The 25,668-nt window shown below is 47.7% G+C and overlaps 1 protein-coding gene across 6 annotated transcripts in view; it reads right to left on the bottom strand.

Annotated features, from left to right (window-relative positions):
* LOC143997680 (microtubule-actin cross-linking factor 1, isoforms 6/7-like) overlaps positions 1 to 25,668 on the bottom strand; it is a 214,700-nt gene that overhangs the window by 159,786 nt on the left and 29,246 nt on the right. Inside the window, exon 1 of one of the 6 annotated variants that reach the window (XM_077493427.1) lies at positions 18,132 to 18,626. The exons of 2 other annotated variants lie outside the window; for them this stretch is intronic. The gene's annotated coding sequence lies outside the window, so the exon portion shown is untranslated. Of the gene's footprint in view, positions 1 to 16,542; positions 16,670 to 18,131; positions 18,629 to 25,668 lie in introns of those variants that run through there. 3 more of the 6 variants (XM_077493428.1, XM_077493429.1, XM_077493432.1) reach the window with 3 other exon arrangements.

Consider the following 25,668-nt stretch of genomic DNA (forward strand, 5'->3'; position numbering starts at 1 on the left):
GCGCTTTAATTTTTTTTTTTTTATTGTTAATTTTACTTTGCTTTTTTTAGTTCGACAAAGTTATCACTTTTATTCCTGTTACAAAGAATATAAACATCCCTTGTAATAGGAATATGGAACGATCGGTCCTCTTTACAGTGAGATATGGGGTCAGTAAGACCCCCACATCTCACCTCTGGGCTGGGAAGCCTGAAATCAAAAAATAAATAAAACGATCCCAGCTTCCCAGCCAAGGCGGCGCTATTCGTTTTAATGCAGAGGCCAGGAGTGACATCATAACATCGCACCCGGCCTCCGAACGATCATAGAGACTCCAGCTACAATCAGGTCTGCCGGAAATTTCTATGGTCACCATCCGGGCGGGGGGGGGGGGGGGGCAGCGCATCCTGTCTTGACTCACCAGTGGAAGCGGTGATTCGGTAGAAGCAAAAGAGGGCAGCGGGAGGAGGAGGGTCCCCTCTCGTCACCCCGTAAGCCCTTGTACACACGGTCGGAGATTCTGACGGAATGTGTCCGATCGGACCATATTGTCGGATAATCCGACTGTGTGTGGTCTCCATCGGACTGTTTCCGTCGGAATATCCGACGGACCAAGTTTTCCAACTTGTCTATAAAATTTTCCGACAACATGCTCCGATCGGACATACTCCGATCATGTGTAGCCTACTCCGACGGACAAAGTGCCATGCATGCTCAGATCAAATTCCTAGACCAAAGCTATTGGCTACTAGCCTGAACGTAGTCCCGTCGTAACGAAATAACGTCATCACGTTATGTACAATCGGATTTTCCGACAACTTTGTCCGACCGTGTGTATGCAACAGTTTCAGACAAAATCCTTGGGACAAAATCCAACAGATTTGGTTGTCAGAATGTCCGACCGTGTGTACAAGGGCTTAGAATGATCAAGAAGTGGAAAAGCCAATATGATAGTTCTTATGTTGTAGGAAATCGCCGGCTGAAAAAGCCGATATCTGAACGATGCCTGTAGCTGCGGGCATCATTCAGACATACCCGCACAATGTCAAGGACATCATATGACATACCTTGAGCGGGAAGAGGGTACCATGTCCATAGCCAGCCCTCTGTCCAAGTATACCACGTCCACCACCACCCCTCTGTCCAAGTATACCACGTCCACCACCACCCCTCTATCCAAGTATACCACGTCCACCGCCAACCCTCTGTCAAAGTTTTTACTTACCTCCTCATCAAAAGAAATCAGGTTTGTTTGCCAACTTCTGCCTTTCATGAATCCATGCTGTCTGTTGCTTAAAATATTTTTTTCCAGCAAGAACTCGTCTATGTGGTCTTTTATTAATCTCTCCAGTATCTTACCGACTATAGAAGAACAGGTCTATAGTTACTTGGTAACTAAGTCTGCTGCTTTTTGTCAGATGTTACTATGGTATACTGAAGTATAATTGCAAGCATTTCAAAGGCTTTTATTGACAATCCCATGAAGTTTATGCAAAGAGTCAATATTTGTTGACCCTTCTTTTGCATGACCTCTGCAACTCTCCGTGGCATTCTGTCAATCAACTTCTGGGCCACATCCTGACTGATGGCCGCCCATTTTTGCATAATCAATGCTTGGGGTTTGTCAGAATTTGGGGGGGGGGGGGGGTTGTGTTGTGCACCAGCCAGATCTCAATGGGATTAAGGTTTGGGGAGTTTCCTGGCCATGGATCCAAAATTTTGATTTTTTGTTCCCAAAGCCACTTTTGCCAAGGCAAGGAGACTGGACTTTTCTCAAAACTGTGACAGTTTTCTCCACGGCTCTGATCCTTTCACAAATCTTTAGAAATAAGCCTGAAGATGTCCAAACTTGTTATCAGGGCTATTTTATGAGGGGAATATCTTTGTATTTGGACACCGAGTCCTCTAACCACAGGAAGACGCAGATGTCCTTGGAAAAACGTCTTATTGATAAAGGTGGAGTCACTGTGCATCTGACTCATTAACACTCTCCGAGAATGTGAGGGGCAGACGAGAACCTCCAAGAACGGCAGCTGCTCTCTTTGTCACTGAGTTTTGCTTCGTTAGCTAACTTCCATTAAAGCAGAGGAAGAAGAGAGGAGCCATCTGTCAGGGCATGGCACAATGTGGGGCAGCTCATGGCGGGCGTGTTATGGGCACATCGGCATCTGGGTAAAACTGGCGCTGACCAGAACGCCAGGAGTCACATAAATCTACACTGCTGTAATTCAGGGGAAGGAGGAAACATCCCAAAACACCACCCAGACGGCAGATGGGAAAATTTAGTGTGACGAAAACAATTGTGATAACCTGGCCCTTTCCCAGACATGGCGGCCAACAAGATGGCATTTATCACAATTATCAGAGAGAGAGAGAGAGAATGATGATTTCTTCCTGAAATTCTGAATATCACTATTATAGCACTGAGGATGTGTCTGGGTTACTTATTTAGCGAACCCTTACATGTTATAACTAAAAGTTGACCTTTACATCTACCTCCATGGCTAAACTAATGTGAATCCTTCAAAGTGATAGAGTTCCCAGTGAAGAGTACTGTTAATGCTACAACACACAAAGACATTGTAGACAATTGTGCTCTTCCAACCTTGTGATAAAAGTTTGGTAAAAAACCTTTTTCTCTTCCAGCATGACTGTGACCCCCCCGATGTAGTACAAACCCAGCTCCATAAAGACATGGTTTGACCAGTTTGGTGTGGAAGAAACTCAAGTGACCTGTGCAAAGCCCTGACCTCAACCCTACTGACCACTTTTGGGATAAATTGGAACGAGCCAGGTCTTCTCATTCAGTGTCTCCATAGAGACATAGTTTGACCAGTTTGGTGTGGAGGAACTGGAGAGTCCTGCCCAGAGCCTTGACATCAAACCACCATTGGGATGAATTGGAATGAGCCAGGTCTTCTCATCCAGTGTCTACATAAAGACATGGTTGGACCAGTTTGGTGTGGAGGAACTGGAGAGTCCTGTCCAGAGCCTTGACATCAAACCACCATTGGGATGAATTGGAATGAGCCAGGTCTTCTCATCCAGTGTCTACATAAAGACATGGTTGGACCAGTTTGGTGTGGAGGAACTGGAGAGTCCTGTCCAGAGCCTTGACATCAAACCACCATTGGGATGAATTGGAATGAGCCAGGTCTTCTCATCCAGTGTCTACATAAAGACATGGTTGGACCAGTTTGGTGTGGAAGAAACTCAAGTGACCTGTGCAAAGCCCTGACCTCAACCCTACTGACCACTTTTGGGATAAATTGGAATGAGCCAGGTCTTCTCAATCAGCATCTCCATAGAGACATAGTTTGACCAGTTTGGTGTGGAGAAACTGGAGTGTCCTGCCTAGAACCCTGACCTCAAACCTATTGGGCACCTCTGGGATGAATTGGAGTGAGCCAGGTTTTCTCATCCTGTGTTTACATAAAGACATGGTTTGACCAGTTTGGTGTGGAAGAAACTCAAGTGACCTGTGCAAAGCCCTGACCTCAACCCTACTGACCACTTTTGGGATAAATTGGAATGAGCCAGGTCTTCTCATTCAGTGTCTCCATAGAGACATAGTTTGACCAGTTTGGTGTGGAGGAACTGGAGTGTCCTGCCCACAGCCCTGACCTCAAACCTATGGAACACCACACCTCTGGGATGAATTGGAACGAGCCAGGTCTTCTCATCCAGTGTCTACATAAAGGCATGGTTTGACCAGTTTGGTGAGGAGGAACTGGAGAGTCCTGCCCAGAGCCTTGACATCAAACCACCATTGGGATGAAATGGAATGAGCCAGGTCTTCTCATCCAGTGTCTACATAAAGACATGGTTTGACTAGTTTGGTGTGGAAGAAACTCAAGTGACCTGTGCAAAGTCCTGACCTCAACCCTACTGACCACTTTTGGGATAAATTGGAATGAGCCAGGTCTTCTCAATCAGCATCTCCATAGAGACATAGTTTGACCAGTTTGGTGTGGAGGAACTGGAGTGTCCTGCCTAGAACCCTGACCTCAAACCTATTGAGCACCTCTGGGATGAATTGGAATGAGCCAGGTTTTCTCATCCAGTGTTTACATAAAGACATGGTTTGACCAGTTTGGTGTGGAAGAAACTCAAGTGACCTGCGCAAAGCCCTGACCTCAACCCTACTGACCACTTTTGGGATAAATTGGAATGAGCCAGGTCTTCTCATTCAGTGTCTCCATAGAGACATAGTTTGACCAGTTTGGTGTGGAGGAACTGGAGTGTCCTGCCCACAGCCCTGACCTCAAACCTATGGAACACCACACCTCTGGGATGAATTGGAATGAGCCAGGTCTTCTCATCCAGTGTCTACATAAAGGCATGGTTTGACCAGTTTGGTGAGGAGGAACTGGAGAGTCCTGCCCAGAGCCTTGACATCCAACCACCATTGGGATGAATTGGAATGAGCCAGGCTTTCTCATCCAGTGTCTACATAAAGACATGATTTGACCAGTTTGGTGTGGAAGAAACTCAAGTGACCTGTGCAAAGCCCTGACCTCAACCCTACTGACCACTTTTGGGATAAATTGGAATGAGCCAGGTCTTCTCAATCAGCATCTCCATAGAGACATAGTTTGACCAGTTTGGTGTGGAGAAACTGGAGTGTCCTGCCTAGAACCCTGACCTCAAACCTATTGAGCACCTCTGGGATGAATTGGAATGAGCCAGGTTTTCTCATCCAGTGTCTACATAAAGACATGATTTGACCAGTTTGGTGTGGAAGAAACTCAAGTGACCTGTGCAAAGCCCTGACCTCAACCCTACTGACCACTTTTGGGATAAATTGGAATAAGCCAGGTCCTCTCATTCAGCATCTCCATAGAGACATAGTTTGACCAGTTTGGTGTGGAGGGACTGGGATTGTCCTGCTCAGAGCCCTGACCTCAAATCTACTGAACACCTTTGGGATGAATTGGAATGAGCCAGGTCTTCTCATCCAGTGTCTACATAAAGACATGGTTTGACCAGTTTGGTGTGGAGGAACTGGAGTGTCCTGCCCAGAACCCTGACCTCAAATCTATTGAACACCTTTGGGATCAATCAGAATGAGCCAGGTCTTCTCATCCAGCGTTTCCATATAGACACCCAGAAGAGTGAAGGTTGTTATAGCTGCAAAAAATATGGACAATTCCATATTGATGGTAGTTGTTTTAGAATGGGATGTTACAGAAGCTAGATGTGATGGTCAGGCATCCACAAATACATAGGGGTCTACTTATAAAACATACGTTGGTACATGTTTTTGCGCTTAAGGGCTGTCCTGCCGCAGTAATTGAATGTGGATTAGTCCTTAAGTGGTTAAAGCCCAGCTAGAGAACTAGATATACACTTACTGGCCACTTTATTAGGTACACCTGTTCAATTAGTTGGTAACTCAAATTGCTAATCAGCCAATCACATGGCAGCAACTCAATGCATTTAGGCATCTAGACATGGTGAAGACTTGAGAGACTTTAAACGTGGAATGGTTGTTTGTGCCAGACGGGCTGGTTTGAGTATTTCTGGGATTCTCACGCCCAACCATCTCTCTGGGTTTACAGAGAATGGTGGGAAAAATGGTGGGCTGAAGAAGCAGCTCTCCGCGAAACATGTTGAGGTTATGATTGGAAGTATGGGAATCAAATCCCCCTGTCATCGGGTTGATATTAAACAAAAATAGTAAAAAATGGAAAATAAGTTCCTCTGAAAAGGATGAAGAAGGAGTAATATATATCAACCCGATGACAGGAGGATTTGATTCACATATTTCCAATCATAACCTCAACATGTTTCGCGGAGAGCTGCTTCTTCAGGAGTGTGGTTCAGAGGAAAGTTTATTCTATAAAGAAAATAGATACATGACATAAAGAATATTCGTACAACAAATCATAACAATGGATACAGATGACAGCACGGTGCAGGGTATCCCCCGGACCTAATTCTAATTCTGTTTAGAGTTAATCCCAATTTATTAAGACAATAAAAATTCTATTGAATTAAGCTGGATGCAGGGTGCCCTATCTAATGGTCTTAGGTCCGGAGGAATACCCTGCACCATGCTGTCATCTGTATCCATTGTTATGATTTGTTGTACGAATATTCTTTATGTCATGTATATATTTTCTTTATAGAATAAACTTTCCTCTGAACCACACTCCTGAAGAAGCAGCTCTCCGCAAAACATGTTGAGGTTATAATTGGAAGTATGTGAATCAAATCCCCCTGTCATCGGGTTGATATATATTACTCCTTCTTCGTCCTTTTCAGAGGAACTCATTTTAAATTTTTTTCTATTTTCATTTAATGTTTTATATATGTCTGCCCTTTTGGGTAATTTTTTAACAAATCTATTTAATAAATTTGTGTTAAAATATACTTGAATACTGTAAGTTCATACCATACCACTAAAGTCCAACTTTGCCTCGTATCCATTTGTATATTTCCTATTTGTAAAAATAGGCAAATATCTACTTGCAAACATAAAAACAGACACATCTCATCAAGGAATTAAAGTTGTTCAGCCCACTCCATATGCTCCTAAAGCTTAGATGGACATTTCCTGGATCCAACAGGCTTACGCGTTTCAAGGGTATTACACATAGCCTGATGTAAGGAACAAGGACCACTGATTGCCCATAGCCTGAGTCAAAGGAGAAGGAACCTTGATTGCCCATGGCCTGAGTCAGAGGACAAGGATCAAAGTTTGCTCATAGCCCGAGTAAAGGGACAAGGATCACAGATTGCTTATGGCCTGAGTCAGAGGACAAGGATAACAGATTGCTGATGGCCTGAGTCAAGGGACAAGGATCACAGATTGCTCATGGCCTGAGTCAGAGGACAAGGATCACAGATTGCTCATGGCCTGAGTCAAGGGACAAGGATCACAGATTGCTCATGGCCTGAGTCAGAGGATAAGGATCACAGATTGCTCATGGTCTGAGTCAGAGGACAAGGATCACAGATTGCTCATGGTCTGAGTCAGAGGACAAGGATCACAGATTGCTCATGGTCTGAGTCAGAGGACAAGGATCACAGATTGCTCATGGCCTGAGTCAGAGGACAAGGATCACAGATTGCTCATGGTCTGAGTCAGAGGACAAGGATCACAGATTGCTCATGGCCTGAGTCAGAGGACAAGGATCACAGATTGCTCATGGCCTGAGTCAGAGGATAAGGATCACAGATTGCTCATGGTCTGAGTCAGAGGACAAGGATCACAGATTGCTCATGGCCTGAGTCATGGGACAAGGATCACATATTGCTCATGGCCTGAGTCAGAGGACAAGGATTACAGATTGCTCATGGCCTGAGTCAGAGGATAAGGATCACAGATTGCTCATGGTCTGAGTCAGAGGACAAGGATCACAGATTGCTCATGGCCTGAGTCATGGGACAAGGATCACATATTGCTCATGGCCTGAGTCAGAGGACAAGGATCACAGATTGCTCATGGCCTGAGTCAGAGGATAAGGATCACAGATTGCTCATGGCCTGAGTCATGGGACAAGGATCACATATTGCTCATGGCCTGAGTCAGAGGACAAGGATCACATATTGCTCATGGCCTGAGTCAGAGGACAAGGATCACAGATTGCTCATAGCATGAGTCATGGGACAAGGATCACATATTGCTCATGGCCTGAGTCAGAGGACAAGCATCATGGATTGCTCATGGCCTGAGTCATGGGACAAGGATCACAGATTGCTCATGGCCTGAGTCAGAGGACAAGGATCATGGATTGCTCATGGGCTGAGTCATGGGACAAGGATCACATATTGCTCATGGCCTGAGTCAAGGGACAAGGATCACAGATTGCTCATGGCCTGAGTCAGAGGACAAGGATGACAGATTGCTCATGGCCTGAGTCATGGGACAAGGATCACATATTGCTCATGGCCTGAGTCAGAGGACAAGGATCACAGATTGCTCATGGCCTGAGTCAGAGGACAAGGATCACAGATTGCTCATGGCCTGAGTCAAGGGACAAGGATCACAGATTGCTCATGGCCTGAGTCAGAGGACAAGGATAATAGATTGCCCATGGCCTGAGTCAAAGGACCAAGATCACAGATTGCCCAAAGCCTGGGTCAGAGGACAAGGATCACAGATTGCTCATAGCATGAGTCAAGAGACAAGGATCATACGTAGCCCATGGCCTGAGCCAGAAGAAAAGGATAACAGATTGCTCATAGCCTGAGTCAAGGGACAAGGATCACAGATTGCTCATAGCCTGAGTCAGAGGACAAGGATCACAGATTGCTCATAGCATGAGTCAAGGGACAAGGATCACAGATTGCTCATAGCATGAGTCAAGGGACAAGGATCACAGATTGCTCATAGCCTGAGTCAGAGGACAAGGATCACAGATTGCTCATAGCATGAGTCAAGGGACAAGGATCACATATTGCTCTTGGCCTGAGTCAGAGGACAAGGATCACAGATTGCTCATAGCATGAGTCAAGGGACAAGGATCACATATTGCTCTTGGCCTGAGTCAGAGGACAAGGATCACAGATTGCTCATAGCCTGAGTCAAGGGACAAGGATCACAGATTGCTCATAGCCTGAGTCAGAGGACAAGGATCACAGATTGCTCATAGCATGAGTCAAGGGACAAGGATCACATATTGCTCTTGGCCTGAGTCAGAGGACAAGGATCACAGATTGCTCATAGCATGAGTCAAGGGACAAGGATCACATATTGCTCTTGGCCTGAGTCATGGGACAAGGATCACAGATTGCTCATGGCCTGAGTCAGAGGACAAGCATCATGGATTGCTCATGGCCTGAGTCAAGGGACAAGGATCACATATTGCTCATGGCCTGAGTCAGAGGACAAGGATCACAGATTGCCCAAAGCCTGAGTCAAAGGACAAGCATCATACGTTGCCCATGGCCTGAGTCAGAGGACAAGGATCACAGATTGCTCATTGTGCAAGTCAGGGGATGAGGATTACAGGTTGCTCATTGCCCGAGTTAGAGGACAAGGATCACAGATTGTTCCCTGCATGAGTCAAGGGAGGAGGATCACAGATTGGGCATTGCCCGAGTCTGGAGACGAACATCACAGAGGATCACACATTTCTCTGCCTATTGCTCCCTATCAGAATTCTGTCTCCGATCCATCTTAGAGGCATGTATAGCGGAATTCTACATATTTCCTTTTGTGGTCTATTATGGGCAAGACTATGAATAAAGATTTTTGCCATTTTTTTTGGACTAGTTAGAATAAATATTCAGCATTCTTTCATTCAGGCAGTAGGTGGAGCACTCTCTTCCTTAACACAGTTTCTGTTGTCTACTAACATTCTGTACTACAAGGCCAGCCATTATAAAGCTCAATAGCTCAAGTTGGAATTAGCACACACAAATGAATGAGTGAGCAAAGAGACCCTACCCCTTCCAGAACATTGTCCCCTCCTCTACATAGCAGTGACCACGCCCCCTTCCTCCTTACAGCTTCAGCTAAAGTTTCAATCAGAGAGAGATTGCCTGAAAGAAGTCAACTGCCGCTGTGTCCTTAGATGACCCCAAGTTCTCGGTGTCCTGTATTCATTGTCTATTTGTAAAATAAAATACACGGTATAATATCTGTGTGAAGATTCAACCCAGGGCTGTCTTTAATATTGATTGGACCCTGGGAAAAACTTTTCTTGGTGCCCCCCTCCCCATGCAGTTTCGCTCTCCACCTGCTCTGAGACATACAATAAATAGCAGCTAGACTCGAAATCAGATTACTGAATCAGATCAGGCAGCTATTGCGATTGGTTGCCAGAGGTTGCAGTGTATCATTACTGCTCACTGACTGGTTGCTAGAGGTTATAAAACACATTACAGCTCACTGGTTAGTTGCTAGAGGTTACAGCACATGATTTCTGCTTGTTGATTGGTTGCTAGAGATTACTGTGGATATGACCTCAGGGGGGCATGATATACATATCAATGCCGCCGGCCGCCTCTATTTACATATGAATGTTGGTAATTTACATGTAAACACAGGGTCTGCAGGTGAGTCATCTGTACACAACAATAGGGCAGAGCTGGGCAGCATTAGTAGCAGCACTTCACACTGAGATATCGGGACACAGCACAGGACTAAAACCTCAAGGGGCGAGGGAATTTAAACTAGGATAGTTGGCAAGTATGAGGCAGCTGCTTTGGGCCCCAAAACAATGACAGAGCCCAGGGCAGCTGCCCCTTTTGCCCTGCCTTAAAAATGGCCCTGATTCAACCTACAAATGTTGGGCAGGATCCTTAATATTTCTGGTCTTAGCACTCATGTAGAACTGTTCTAGAGCAATGATTCTCAACTCCAGTCCTCTAATACCCCAAACAGGTCATGTTTTCAGGCTTGCCATTATTTTGCGCAGGTGATTTGATCACTTTCACTGCCTTAGTAACTACCACAGCCGTTTCAGGAGGGAAATCCTGAAAACATGACCTGTTGGGGGTACTCAAGGGGTGGAGTTGAGAAACATTGTTCTTCGTAAATAATCCCGTGTAGTCATCTTCACTTTTTGAAAGGGAAGCTCCTCATAAAAGTGATATTCGAAAGCATGCAGAATGTGATACTACCCCCGAACCCGCCACTTTCAAGTGGATGGGGCTGTGCTGCGACTACCTTGCAATCGCATGCAATGCATTTTTAGGATTAAAAATGTAGGTGAGGAGGTGACGTGGGCATATTGCATGCGCCCACAAAATATGCAATTATATCAATTATATGGAGCACAAATTGCAACATTCATATGTCCGAATTAATTGAGAGGTACACTTAACGTACATGGACCTCCTTCAGACTTGCAGTTGACCTCTATATGAAATGCTTCAAGTGGGGTTTACAAGTTCCCCTAGACTTGTACAGGAATGCAAAATAAAGTCCCATTAGCACCTTACCCATGCTTAAGTTGTACATGCCAACTGTCCCGGATTTGTCGGGACAGTCCCGCATCTTGGCCTTCTCTCCACTCTGTCCCACTGTCCAGCCAAATGTGTGTTGGGCCATGTTTATTAGAGTTATAGCACATGCATAGTAACTAAAAAAAAAAGTGTTTTGGGAGGGGACTGGGGCCACGAGTGGGCAGTCCCCTTTTATATAGAGGCAAGCATTGGGTGGAACCAACCTGTAATGGATAACAGGCAGCCACATATTTTTAGAGGTAAAAGCTGAGTGGAATTAACCCAAAAGGTAGCTATGATGGGCAATCCCTGTATATTTAGAGGTGGAGCTTGGATGGGACCAACCTATAAAATGGGCTTAATCAGTAGACCCTATAAATTTAGAAGAGGGCTGTGGGAGGGACCAACCCGTAAAGCAGGTATGGTGGGTAGTCCTAACATATTTAGAGGCAGACTGTAAAAGAATAAGGAGAGGGCGCACCACCATTGCGCATTACCCAAGTACTATTTATTAAAATCAAAAAGAAGGAAACATACTCACAAACAATTGGATGGTAAAAGCATATCAGAGTCCACAATGGACAAAAAGCAACCAGGTCACCAGGACTGTGTCCGACAAGCCGGAGGAGATCAACTGCAGGTCAAACACAGGTCAATAGGAGGTCAACATCAGGGCAGAAGGAGATTAACTGCAGTCAAATTCAAGTCAAGTTCAGGTTAAATGCAGGTCAGAAAGAAGTCAACTCCAAGTCAAATGCAGTTCAGGAGATAAACGGCAGGCCAAAAGAAGGTCAACTGCAGGTCAAATACAGGTCAGTAGGAGGTAAAATGCAAATCAAATGCAGGTCAGAAGCAGATCAAATGCAGCTGTAAATAAATTCTGAATGATCCCTGGAGCATGCAAAACTGATATCAAAAGCAAGCCTCCATTGCCCATTGACACAAGTCCAAACTATGTCACTATGTAACCGGTCAGACATGGGACAGACATGGGTCGTTGGTAGCACCAGTTATACCACCCAGTACAAATGCAGGATTATGTTTTTTTACCCGCACTGAATGTGCACCGTACGGCTACACAGATCAACAACAGTGCTGATCCACCAATCCAGGTGCAGCTTGGCAGGCTGCCATGGAGAGAGAATTTTTCAAAGGAAGGAAGGAAAGCAAACGGCGTTGATGAACACTTTTTATCACAGTAGGGTTCATGGTTACTGAAAGACAGCCTTGTTCGCCCAATCCCACCGCCAGCCTCTGTAATGGTGGTGTGGCATTTAGGACGGGCACTGGAGCACCACGCTATCTCAGAGCGAGAATATCCTACGTCAATCCAAGCAGATTGTTGAGAAGGCCTAACCCAGTGATGGAGAACCTTGGCACCCCAGATGTTTTGGAACTACATTTCCCATGATGCTCCACTACACTGCAGATGGGAAATGTAGTTCCAAAACATCTGGAATGCCAAGGTTCGCCATCACTGGCCTAACCCACAAAGAGCCTACAGGCTATAGATATTGTTAACCAATCTGGCCATAAACAGTCAGATTGGACGAACATTCTCTTAGCCCCTGTAGAAACGGTCGGAGATTTTCACAACCAAATCCGTCGGATTTTGTCCGAAACTGTTGCACACACACGGTCGGACAAAGTTGGCGAAAAAATCCGATCTTTCAGAACGTGATGACGTAATTTCGTTACGATGGGACTACGTTCAGGCTAGTAGCCAATAGCTTTGATGTAGGAATTTGATTTGAGCATGCGTGACACTTGGTCCGATCAAAATTCTCTACACATGATCGGAGTATGTCCGATCGGCCCAGTTGGTCGGGAAATATTTCCAACATGTTGGAAAATTGGGTCCGACGGATATTCCGACGGAATCAGTCCGATGCATACCACACACAGTCAGATTATCCGATGACACGGTCTGATAGGACACATTCCGACGGATTCTCCGACCGTGTGTACAAGGGCTTATGTCCACAAACACGTCCATAGACCTGCAGAATGAAGAACTCAGCCTCTGTCTGTCCCCTAAACCATCTAACCCAGCCTTTCTCAACCTTTTCAACACAGAGGAACCCTTGAAATAGTTCTCCGGTCTCGGGGAACCCCCTGCTAAAAATTAGAAATCTACAACTCATGATACATTAGTGTGATGGTCAGTAGGAAGAATGGTCCTTACACTTGTGGTCATTGGGAAGAATTTTCTCCTTACAGATAGCCAAAGAGATCAATGGAGTCAGTGGGAACTTATCTGAGAGGCAGAAATGGCCCAATGCTGAAGGAACCCCTACAACCTCTGGAGGAACCCTGGTTGAGAATCACTAATCTAATTAGTTCTTTCAAACAATAAACAAAATCCTAATTTATAAGAAGGACGAATATAAACATTCTCTAGCCGCTTATTCGCTGTTGTTGCGCCGTGCTGTCCAATGGGATCCATCATCTAAGGAGATCATGGTGGGATTTCCAGGAGGTATCTGCCACACATTCACTACTTCCACCCCGCACATTTCTCCATTTATAAATCCTGGGAATGTTTTTGGTGAATGTGTGATGGATCTGATGAAGTGTCCCTGGATTCACCCAAGTGCTACAAACAGACAGCTTTGTCCCTGGAATTCCTTTATACTCCTCCAGCCTATTCTCTCCATTCTCTTTGTGTGAGGACCGAGCTTTGTACATGACATTCCTTCTACGTGACACTTGTGACCGGTCAACAGCAAGTACTGGGGGGATCGCCTTCCCTCTACAGGAGACCGTATAGGTGCTGAGGGACCATGGATGATCCACCAACAACTCAATGTGATTTATAGATCTGAGGGATTCACAGCCTCCCCCTACAGCCCTGACCCACACAGCTTTCCCTATGGCCTCCCATAAAGCCTCCCTCACCACCTCACTCATCCTGCTTCACTGCTTCTCCACCTCACTGACAGCTTCACTGCCTCACATGCAGCCTCACTCACAGCTTCACTCCGAGACTCCCTCACAGCCTTCCTGCCTCATATACAGCCTCCCTCACCTCTTCACACACAGCCTCCATCACAGCTTCAATCAAGGCCTCCCTCAATGCCTCACATACAGCCTCCTTCTAGGCCTCACTTAGCTTCACTAACAGCCTCCATCACTGCCTCACATACAGCTCCCTCTGCTTCACTCCCAGCCTACTTCACCACCTCCCTCCCAGCTTCCCTTGCAGTCTGACAGCCTCCACAGCCTTGCACACAGCCTCCTGCACTGCCTCACTCAGCTTCACTGACAGCCTCCCTCAATGTCACACACACAACTTCCTTCACCGCCTCTCTCATTGCCTCCCCCAACCCCCCTTCCGCTTAAATCACAACCTCAATCAAGGCCTCCCTCATTGCCTCACATACAGCCTCTTTCTATGCTTCACTCTGCTTACTCCCAGCCTCCCTCACTGCCTCCCCCTCCAAGCTTCCCTTACAGTCTCACCGACAGCCTCCATCACAGCCTTACACACAGGCTCAGTCAAGGCCTCCCTCCCTGCCTCACATACAGCTTACTTCTAGGCCTCACTCAGCTTCACTGACAGCCTCCTTCACTGCCTCACATACAGCCTCCCTCACCACCCCCCTCATTGCCTCCCCCCAACCCCCCTCCAGCTTCCCCCACAGCTTCGCTGATGGCCTCCATCACAGCCTCAATCAAGACCTCCCTCACTGCCTCACATACAGCCTCCTTCTACACCCCACTCTGCTTCACTCTCAGCCTCCCTCGCCACCTCCACCCCTCCAGTTTCCCTCACAGCCTCACTGACAGCCTCCATGACAGCCGTGAACACAGCCTCCCTCACAGCGTCAGTCAAGGCCTCCCACACAGCCTCCTATACAGCCTAAGTCTAGGTCTCACTCAGCCTCACTGACAGCCTCCCTCAAGGCCTCAATCAAGGCCTCCCTCACTGCCTCCATCTAGGACTCACTCAGCTTCACTGACAGCCTCCCTCACTGCCTCCATCTAGGACTCACTCAGCTTCACTGACAGCCTCCCTCACAGCCTCAATCAAGGCCTTCCTCACTGCTTCACATACAGCCTCCTTCTATGCCTCGTGCTGCTTACTCTGAGCCTCCGTCGCGGCCTCCCCCTCCAAGCTTCCCCCACAGCCTCATCAACAGCCTCCATCACAGCCTTACACACAGCCTCAATCAAGGCCTCCCTCACTGCCTCACATACAGCCTCCTTCTAGGCCTCACTCAGCTTCATGGACAGCCTCACATACAGCCTCCTTCTACACCCCACTCTGCTTCCCTCCCAGCCTTTCTCACCCCCACCCATCCAGCTTCCCTCACAGCCTCACTGACAGCCGTGCACACAGCCTCCCGCACAGCATCAGTCAAGGCCTCTTACACAGCCTCCTATACAACCTAAGTCTAGGTCTCACTCAGCTTCACTGACAGCCTCCCTCAACCCTTCCCTCACAGCCTCAATCAAGGACCCCTCATTGCCTCCTATACAGCTCCCTTCTAGGACTCACTCAGCTTCCCTGACTGCCTTCCCACAGACATGATACCAGAAACACCTCAGCCAGCAATATGACCAAATGCCCGGATCTGTCAGCTGCCCATACACCTTACAATCCAATCACAAGATTTTCCATTGCAACTTTTTTCAGATTGGCCGCACTGTGCATAGTGATATGTTTAAGTAGCCACACTAACGCTCACCACACACTGTACAATCTGATTGTAAAATCTCCTTTAGATCTACCAACAACTATGTAGTGTAAAGCTGGCCATACAGCATACAATCTGATTGTACCATCTCCAAATTATGTATAGGAGGACCAACCTAAACAATCCGTCCATTTTGTATCGAATCCGGCGCGCCGCAGCATGGCATAGTCAGTGTGGATCTATAGGAGATTGTACAACCAGATTGTATAGTGTCTGGTCAACTTAATTGGATACAAAATCGATTGTGTCGTTTAGGTAAGTTCTCCTAATACAAAGTTTTGGTAAATCCTAAACCCGCAGCACACATTACAATCTGATTGTACCATCTCCTCTAGATCTACCAACAATGTAGTACAAGAGCCTGCCTGATTGGATACAAATTTATTGGATAGGTTAGGTAGGTCCTCCTATCACATGATATTGTACAGAGATTTTACAGTCAGATTGTAATGTGTATGGGGAACTTAAATGAGATTGTAGAGATTTTATAGTCCGATTGTAATGTGTATGGGGACCCTAAATGAGATTGTAGAGATTTTATAGTCCGATTGTACCATGTATGGTAAGCTCGGGCATTTTCAATGACAGATATTGATGAGACGAGGAAAGGAGTTTATTGATGGAGCTGAATTCATAATAAATCACCAATCCTTCTGCATCCACTGATTTCCGTCTGGGGTATCGGACTGAATTGTTTTGACCAATCGTTCTTGGGGAGGGGCGAACAATCCTCACCAAAAACGATGACATTGAAAAACGTTGTACCCGCCAGAGCACAGTGCAGCTTCCGCCATGGCGCAGTCACACGGTACTCAGGACATTGCACATTGTATAATTACCCCCCCTCCCCCAAGACCCACCACGAAGCGCCTCCAGCCAATCGCCTTCCCCGCTGACTCCAGACGAGACTTTCAAAAACTTGTTTACATCTCCCTTGTCATCCCGCCGACCATTCATCACTTACTACACGCAGGATCCTCCGCAGCGCCGCACCAAGGGACCCCCGCAGACAAATAACGCCGACCCAAATCGGAAATCCGGCTACTCCTCACCCCAGCGCTGTCTCTGGCGACAGATGGCGACCAATAGGAGCAGCAGAAGAATTTTCGGAGAAAGCCGTGGAGTGACAGATTGCCGCAGAGTTTGTGTGAATGAGCGGAGGGGGGTGTGTCACGAGGGGGTGGGGGGGGTGTCGCTCATTTGCATAACCATGCAGCAGCCACATGTATGCTGCATGCCCGTTATGGTGCCAACCTGGGCGCAGACATGTTGGTAGACGGGCACGTTTTGCACAATCGCCATTGGAAAATATACATTTTGTCATGAAACGGAAAAGCCCAAAAAGGAAAAGAAAAGCCTTTGTTGTAAAATGTCACAGCGCAGGCTTGTCATCGTGCGTTTATCTCTGCAAGACGGGAATTGAATGGCATTTGTGTTTTCTTGTTACAGATTTGCAACATTTGTATCTATTTTGTAACATTTGTATCAATTTTTGTAACATGTTTGTATCTATTTTGTGATATCTGTATACATTTTTCTAACATTTTTATATCTATTTCGCAACATTTGTATCCATTTTGTAACAGTTGTATCAATTTTTGTAACATGTTTGTATCTATTTTGTAACATTTGCATCTATTTTTGCAACATTTGTTTCCATTTTGTAACATTTTTGTAACATTTGTATCAATTTTGTAACGTGTTTGTATCTATTTTGTAACATGTGTATCAATTGTTGTAACATTTTTGTATCTATTGTAACACGTGTATCTATTTTTGCAACATTTGTATCAATTTTTGTAATATTTTGTATCTATTTTTGCAACATTTGTATCCATTTTGTACCATTTTTGTATCTATTTTGTAACATTTGTATTCATTTTTGCACCATGTTTGTATCTATTTTGTAACATTTGTATCTATTTTGCAACACTTGTATCAATTTTGTAAAATTTTTGTATCTATTTTGTAACATTTGTGTACATTTTTATCACATTTTTGTATTTATTTTCCAACATTTGTTTACATTTTTGTAACATTTTTGTATGTATTTTGCAACATTTGTATCCATTTTGTAACATTTTTTTATCTATTTTGTAATATTTATATACATTTTTGTATCTGTTTTGTATCCTTTGTACCAATTTTGTATTTATTTTGTATCTTTTGTACCAATTTTGTATCTATTTTGTATCCTTTGTACCAATTTTGTATTTATTTTGTATCCTTTGTACCAATTTTGTACCTATTTTGTATCTTTTGTACCTATTTTGTATCCTTTGTACCAATTTTGGATTTATTTTGTATCCTTTGTACCAATTTTGTACCAATTTTGTACCTATTTTGTATCTTTTGTACCTATTTTGTATCCTTTGTACCAATTTTGTATCTATTTTGTATCCTTTGTACCAATTTTGTATCTATTTTGTAAGATTTTGCACCATTTGTGATTTTTAAATAATTTTTGGAACAACAATTTGAATAATATTTCACAAAATAAAAAACAAATCAGCAGTAAATCAGGACAACACCGCATGCTGAATCAGAAATTACCTTGAGATCGGAGGGTTGTGCGTCCGCCGTGGCGGACTCCTTCATAAGAGGTGGCGGCGAGGTGGCCTTCAGTCTCTCGGGGGGGCGTTTGGCCTCTCAATGCCGCACCTGCTGCTGCTGCGGGGTGGTCCAGCCGTTTCACCATCTTTTCAGCCCCCAGACGCCACGCTGCATCCGCCACCGACATCCAAACTTTGTCCAGGAGCTGCACGGAGGTGCCATGATCCCCGGGGGTGACTTCTGGAAGGACGGAGGCTGAGGGTCCAGGGGGGGAAGGTTTTCCCCCTCGCTCACGCTGAAACTTTATGTGTGTGTGAGAAGCACGCGGGTTTGTATTGTTCTGCCGCCTCTTTATTCTGCTCTGCTGGAGTGAGGGGAGGAGGGGACAGTGCTGAATGCCGCTCGGAAAGGCTCAGGGACATGAATGGACTGTCAGCTCCTCAGGCCAGGGGGCTGCACAATCACACTGCCAGGGGAGGACTAGACACAATGCCCGCAGAAGGGGGGGGGGCAGGTGCTCGGTGGGAACCGCTCAGCGACAGCGCATGCCTGGTGAGCGCAGAGCCTTCTTATTAACAATACCTGCCAGTTCACCCACGCTGTTCTAGCTGGCAGGATGGCGGAAATCATTTCTTATCGTCTTTGTACAGGAATGACACAAAATATTTACACACAAAGACCTGAAGAGAGAGCAGAGAGATACACAAAGCTGCCGGGCAGAACACGTACCCGGCAAGTTCAATTCCAGGAATGCATAAAATACATAAAATATACCTGCCGGGCAGAACAGGGGCCGGCACTACAATTCACAAACACCTGATTGTGTTCATATGGACATTGATAGGGGAGCAAATTTAAACATGTGCACTATTATATTTGTAGATAAAGGTGGTTTTGTTCCTTGTCAACCTTCAATTTCCGTTCATTCTTACTTGCCCCCCCCCCCCCCCCATTCTCTTTCCTGCTCTCTCCTTCCCTTCCCTCTCTTTTCCTGCGCTCCCTTTTCACACCCTTCACTGAACTTTACTTCCCTTCTCTGTCCTATCTATTCCTTTCCTCTCCTCCTGTCTTCCACTTCTTCGCCCTTCTCTCCCTTTTCCTGCACTTGATTTACCATCCCTACCCTTCCCTTTACTCTGACTTTCTCTTCCTGCTTTTTATGTCTTCCTGTCTTTTCATTCCCTCTCCTTGCCTGCTCTTTTCTGCCCTTCCCTTTTACCTCCCACTGTCCCTGCCCTTCTCTCCCTTCTCCTGCCCATCCCTTTCTTCTCCTGCTGTTCCTGCCCTTCCCTCCCTTCTGTCCTCCCCTTTGCTCTCCTGAAGTGTCCCTGCCCTTCCCACTTTTCTCCTGTCCTCCCCTTTCCTCTCCTGCTGTACCTGCCCTTCCCTCCTTTCTTCTGCCCTCCCCTTTCCTCTCCCAATGTGCCCCTGCCCTTACCTCCTATCTCTATGTCCTCTTCCGCTGTCCCTGCTCTTCCCTCCCTTCTCTTGCCTTTTCCCTTTTCCTCTCCCGCTGTCCCTGCCCTCTGCTCCCTTTGGCTGTCATCCCCTTTCCTCTCCTGCTGTCCCTGCCCTTCCCTCTCTTCTCCTGCCCTCCCCTTTCCTCTACTGCTGTCCCTGCCCTCCCCTCCCTTTTCCTGCCCTCCCCTTTCCTCTCCCACTGTTCCTGCCCTTCCCTCTCTTCTCATGCCCTTCTCTCCCTTCTCCTGCCCTCCCCTTTCCTCTCCTGCTGTCTCTGCCCTTCCCTCTCTTCTCCTGCTCTCCCCTTTCCTCTCCCGCTGTTCCTGCCCTTCCCTCTCTTCTCATGCCCTTCTCTCCCTTCTCCTGCTCTCCCCTTTCCTCTCCTGCTGTCTCTGCCTTTCCCTCTCTTCTCCTGCCCTCCCCTTTCCTCTCCCGCTGTTCCTGCCCTTCCCTCTCTTCTCATGCCCTTCTCTCCCTTCTCCTGCTCTCCCCTTTCCTCTCCTGCTGTCTCTGCCTTTCCCTCTCTTCTCCTGCCCTCCCCTTTCCTCTCCTGCTGTCTCTGCCCTGCTCTCCCTTTTCCTGTCCTGCCCTTTCCTCTCCTGCTGCCCCTGCCCCTCTCTCCCGTTTCCCCTTTTCCTGCCCTCCCCTTTCCTCTCCTGCTGTCCCTGCCCTTCCTTCTCTTCTGCTGCCCTCCCCTTTCCTCTCCTGTGGTCCCTACCCTTCCCTCGCACCTCCTGTCCTCTCCTTTCCTCTCCCAGTGCCCATGTCCTTCCATTCCTTCTCCTGTTGTCTCTGCCCTTCAATGTCCACTCCTTTCTTATTTTCTCCTTTTCTAAATTTTCTCCTCCCCTGCCTTTCAGTTTCCACTTCTTCCCTTCCCTCTCTGCTCTTTTCTCTCCTTCCCTGCTCTTTCCTTCCTTCCCTGCTGTTCTCTAACCTGCTCTTCCCTATCCGTCCCTTCTCTCTCCTTCCCTTCTTTCTCTGCCTTTGCCTCTATTCCCCGTCTCTCTTACTCCTACCCCTCCCTTGCCTTTCCCTTCCATTTCCACCCTTCCCTTCCTTCTCCTGCTCTCAGCTTCCCTGTCCCACCTTTTAAAAGTTGTAGACAATCAGCCTGGGAAAAGGTCAGGAGGAGTTAATTGTAGAGGGCAGGTACTTCCCCTACAGCCCTGCTCATTACCCAGGTGAACAGAGAGGGGGCGCTGTTTGTGTGCAGCCTGGATCTCCCTGTGCTGAGCCTTTCCTGGTTGGTGATTCGGCCTTCTGGGTTGGGAAGCTGAGCATGCGTCTGTATATTGTGCTTCATAGAACCGGAACTATGACTCCTCTTCCCCTCTGATCCTGAAATATATAGTACTAAACACATGACAAATGATGAGATTTGGAAAATTCAAACACGATCAGTCTGTGGGAAGAGAAAATAATTAGATCAGACTGTTCTCCCCTGACTCCAGGGACTGTTCTCCCCTGACTCCGGGGACTGTTCTCCCCTGACTCCAGAGACTGCTCCCCTCTGACTCCGGGGACTGTTCTGCCCTGACTCTGGGGACTGTTCTCCTCTGACTCCGGGACTGTTCTCCTCTGACCCCAGGGACTGTTCTCCTCTGACCCCAGGGACTGTTCTCCTTTGGCCCCGGGTACTGTTCTCCTCTGGCTCCGGGGACTGTTCTCCTCTGACTTCGGGGACTGTTCTCCTCTGACTCTGGGGACTGATCGACTCTGACTCCAGGGACTGTTCTACTTTGACTCCGGGGACTGTTCTTCTCTGACTCCAGGGACTGTTCTTCCCTGACACCGGGGACTCTTCTCCTCTGACTCCGGAGATTGTTCTCCTCTGACTCCGGGGACTGTTCTTCCCTGACTCTGGGGACTGTTCTCCTCCGACTTCAGGGACTGTTCTTCCCTGACTCTGGGGACTGTTCTCTTCTGACTCCAGAGACTGTTCTTCCCTGACTCTGGGGACTGTTCTCCTCTGACTCCAGGGACAGTTCTTCCCTGACTCTGGGGACTGTTCTCTTCTGACTCTAGGGACTGTTCTTCCCTGACTCTGGGGACTGTTCTCTTCTGACTCCAGGGACTGTTCTTCCCTGACTCTGGGGACTGTTTTCCTCTGACTCTGAGGACTGTTCTCCTCTGACTCCGAGGACTGTTCTCGTCTGACTCCAGGGACTGTTCTACTCTGACTCTGGGGACTGTTCTACTCTGACTCTGGGGACTATTCTCCTCTGACTCTGGGGACTGTTCTCCTCTGACTCCGGGGACTGTTCTCCTCTGACTCCAGGGACTGTTCTCCTCTGACTCTGGAGACTGTTCTCCTCTGACTCCGGGGACTGTTCTCCTCTGACTCCGGGGACTGTTCTCCTCTGACCCAGGGGACTGTTCTCCTCTGACTCTGGGGATTGTTCTCCTCTGACTCCGGGGACTGTTCTCCTCTGACTCCAAGGACTGTTCTCCTCTGACTCCGGGGACTGTTCCCCTCTGACCCCAGGACTGTTCTCCTCTGACTCTGGGGACTGTTCTCCTCTGACTCCGGGGACTGTTCTCCTCTCACTCTGGGGACTGTTCTACTCTGACTCTGGAGACTGTTCTACTCTGACTCCGAGGACTGTTCTCCTCTGACCCCGGGGACTGTTCTCCTCTGACTCCGGGGACTGTTCTACTATGACTCCGGGAACTGTTCTTCTCTGACTCCGGGGACTGTTCTCCTCTGACTCTGGGGACTGTTCTACTCTGACTCTGGGAACTGTTCTCCTCTGACTTTGGGGACTGTTCTCCTCTGACTCCGGAGACTGTTCTCCTCTGACTCCGGGGACTGTTCTCCTTTGACCCTGGGAACTGTTCTCCTCTGACCCTGGGGACTGTTCTCCTCTGACCCTGGGAATTGTTCTCCTCTGACTCTGGGGACTGTTCTCCTCTGACCACGGGGACTGTTCTCCTCTGACTCCGGGAACTGTTCTCCTCTGGCCCCCGGGAACTGTTCTCCTCTGACCTCAGGGTCTGCTCTCCTCTGGCCCTGGGGACTGTTCTCCTCTGGCCCCAGGGACTGTTCTCCTCTGACTCTGTGAACTGTTCTCCTCTGACTCCGGGAACTGTTCTCCTCTGGCCCCGGGGACTGTTCTCCTCTGACTCCGGGGACTGTTCTCCTCTGACCCCAGGGTCTGCTCTCCTCTGGCCCCCGGGACTGTTCTCCTCTGGCCCCGGGGACTGTTCCCCTCTGACTCCAGGGACTGTTCCCCTCTGACTCCAGGGACTGTTCTCCTCTGGCCCCGGGAACTGTTCTCCTCTTACTCCAGGGACTGTTCCCCTCTGACTCCAGGGACTGTTCTCCTCTGACTCCGGGGACTGTTCTCCTCTGACTCCGGGGACTGTTCTCCTCTGGCTCCGGGAACTGTTCTCCTCTGACTCCGGGGACTGTTCTCCTCTGACTCCGGGAACTGTTCTCCTCTGACTCCGGGGACTGTTCTCCTCTGGCTCCGGGAACTGTTCTCCTCTGACTCCGGCGACTGTTCCCCTCTGACTCCAGGGACTGTTCTCCTCTGGCCCCGGGAACTGTTCTCCTCTGACTCCGGGGTCTGCTCTCCTCTGGCCCTGGGACTGTTCCCCTCTGACTCCGGGGACTGTTCTCCTCTGACTCCGGGGACTGTTCTCCTCTGACTCCGGGGACTGTTCTCCTCTGACTCCAGGGACTGTTCCCCTCTGACTCTGGGGACTGTTCTCCTCTGACTCTGAGGTTAGGTCTCCTCTGACTACGTGGTCTGTTCTCCTCTGGCCCTGGGACTGTTCCCCTCTGACTCCGGGGACTGTTCTCCTCTGACTCCGGGGACTGTTCTCCTCTGACTCCGGGGTCTGCTCTCCTCTGGCCCTGGGACTGTTCCCCTCTGACTCCGGGGACTGTTCTCCTCTGACTCCGGGGACTGTTCTCCTCTGACTCCAGGGACTGTTCCCCTCTGACTCTGGGGACTGTTCTCCTCTGACTCCGGGGACTGTTCTCCTCTGACTCTGAGGTTAGGTCTCCTCTGACTACGTGGTCTGTTCTCCTCTGACTCCAGAGACTCGTTATCAGAAAACCCAGCCTCAGAAATGCCATGCAGTCACCACTAGATGGGAAGTTGCCCCAAAGAAGCTGCAGGAGATCAGCAGTACTAACATGTGACAAAGGATCAGAAGAGAGGAGGAGGTGTAATGAGATGAGATGGAGTCTCACCTTTATTGGGCATATTGGGGTTTCTAATTGGCTCTCTTCGGGTGTTTAGAATGTCCTGATAATGAAGAGTATATAGCTCTGACATATACCATAGCACTGTACATTGTATCTAATCCCAAGAACTAAAGATATCACACAGTCCTTTTTCATTCGTTCTCATTTCCCTTTTCACCGTTCGATCCTGACACTTCCTGTCCTAAGGGTGACAACGCTCGCTTATTGTACTGTATCCATAGAGGAGCAGCGTTGGCCCCTCCCCTTTCCTCATCTAATAAGGATAGAGGGGAGGTGTTCTGCAGTCCACACAGAACAGAACGTTATCAGCTTCCTGGATTTTTGGCAGGAGGATCAACAGGTTTCTTTTGCAGTTGCTGAACTGATATAACAAAACCCTTTCAAAGGGACAAAAAGGGAAAAAATAATTTATTTTATGCAGATTCTAGTGAAGAGGTGACCATCGTATAGTGCAGACCCCACTCTCCTGTATGTGGTGTATTACAACAAAGGGGTCCTTCTAAATGGTGAACGAGTCTCCCACCTACACTGACCACCAATGTAAGGGGTCACTTCTACACTGACCACCAATGTAAAGGGACACTCCTACACTGACCACCAATGTAAGGGGACACTTCTACACTGACCACCAATGTAAGGGGACACTTCTACACTGACTACCAATGTAAGGGGACACTTCTACACTGACCACCAATGTAAGGGGTCACTTCTACACTGACCACCAATGTAAGGGGTCACTTCTACACTGACCACCAATGTAAGGGGACACTTCTACACTGACCACCAATGTAAGGGGACACTTCTACACTGACCACCAATGTAAAGGGTCACTTCTACACTGACCACCAATGTAAGGGGACACTTCTACACTGACCACCAATGTAAGGGGACACTTCTACACTGACCACCAATGTAAGGGGTCACTTCTACACTGACCATCAATGTAAGGGGTCACTTCTACACTGACCATCAATGTAAGGGGTCACTTCTACACTGACCACCAATTTAAGGGGTCACTTCTACACCGACCACCAATGTAAGGGGTCACTTCTACACTGACCACCAATGTAAGGGGTCACTTCTACACTGACCACCAATGTAAGGGGACACTTCTACACTGACCACCAATGTAAGGGGACACTTCTACACTGACCACCAATGTAAGGGGTCACTTCTACACTGACCACCAATGTAAGGGGACACTTCTACACTGACCACCAATGTAAGGGGACACTTCTACACTGACCACCAATGTAAGGGGTCACTTCTACACTGACCATCAATGTAAGGGGACACTTCTACACTGACGACCAATGTAAGGGGTCACTTCTACACTGGCCACCAATGTAAGGGGTCACTTCTACACTGACCATCAATGTAAGGGGTCACTTCTACACTGACCATCAATGTAAGGGGTCACTTCTACACTGACCATCAATGTAAGGGGTCACTTCTACACTGACCACCAATTTAAGGGGTCACTTCTACACTGACCACCAATGTAAGGGGTCACTTCTACACTGACCACCAATGTAAGGGGACACTTCTACACTGACCACCAATGTAAGGGCACACTTCTACACTGACCACCAATGTAAGGGGTCACTTCTACACTGACCACCAATGTAAGGGGTCACTTCTACACTGACCACCAATGTAAGGGGACACTTTTACACAGACCACCCATGTAAGGGGTCACCTCTAAACTGACCACCAATGTAAGGAGTCAACTCCAAACTGACCACCAATGCAAAGGGTTACTCTTACACTGATCACCAGTATAAGGGGTCACTTTTACACAGACCACCAATGTAAGGGGTCACCTCTAAACCGACCACCAATGTAAGGGGTCACCTC

Source organism: Lithobates pipiens, unplaced genomic scaffold (assembly GCF_037356315.1).
Source record: "Lithobates pipiens isolate NorthernLeopardFrog02 unplaced genomic scaffold, aLitPip1_a1.2 Scaffold_19, whole genome shotgun sequence".
NCBI lineage: Eukaryota > Metazoa > Chordata > Amphibia > Anura > Ranidae > Lithobates > Lithobates pipiens.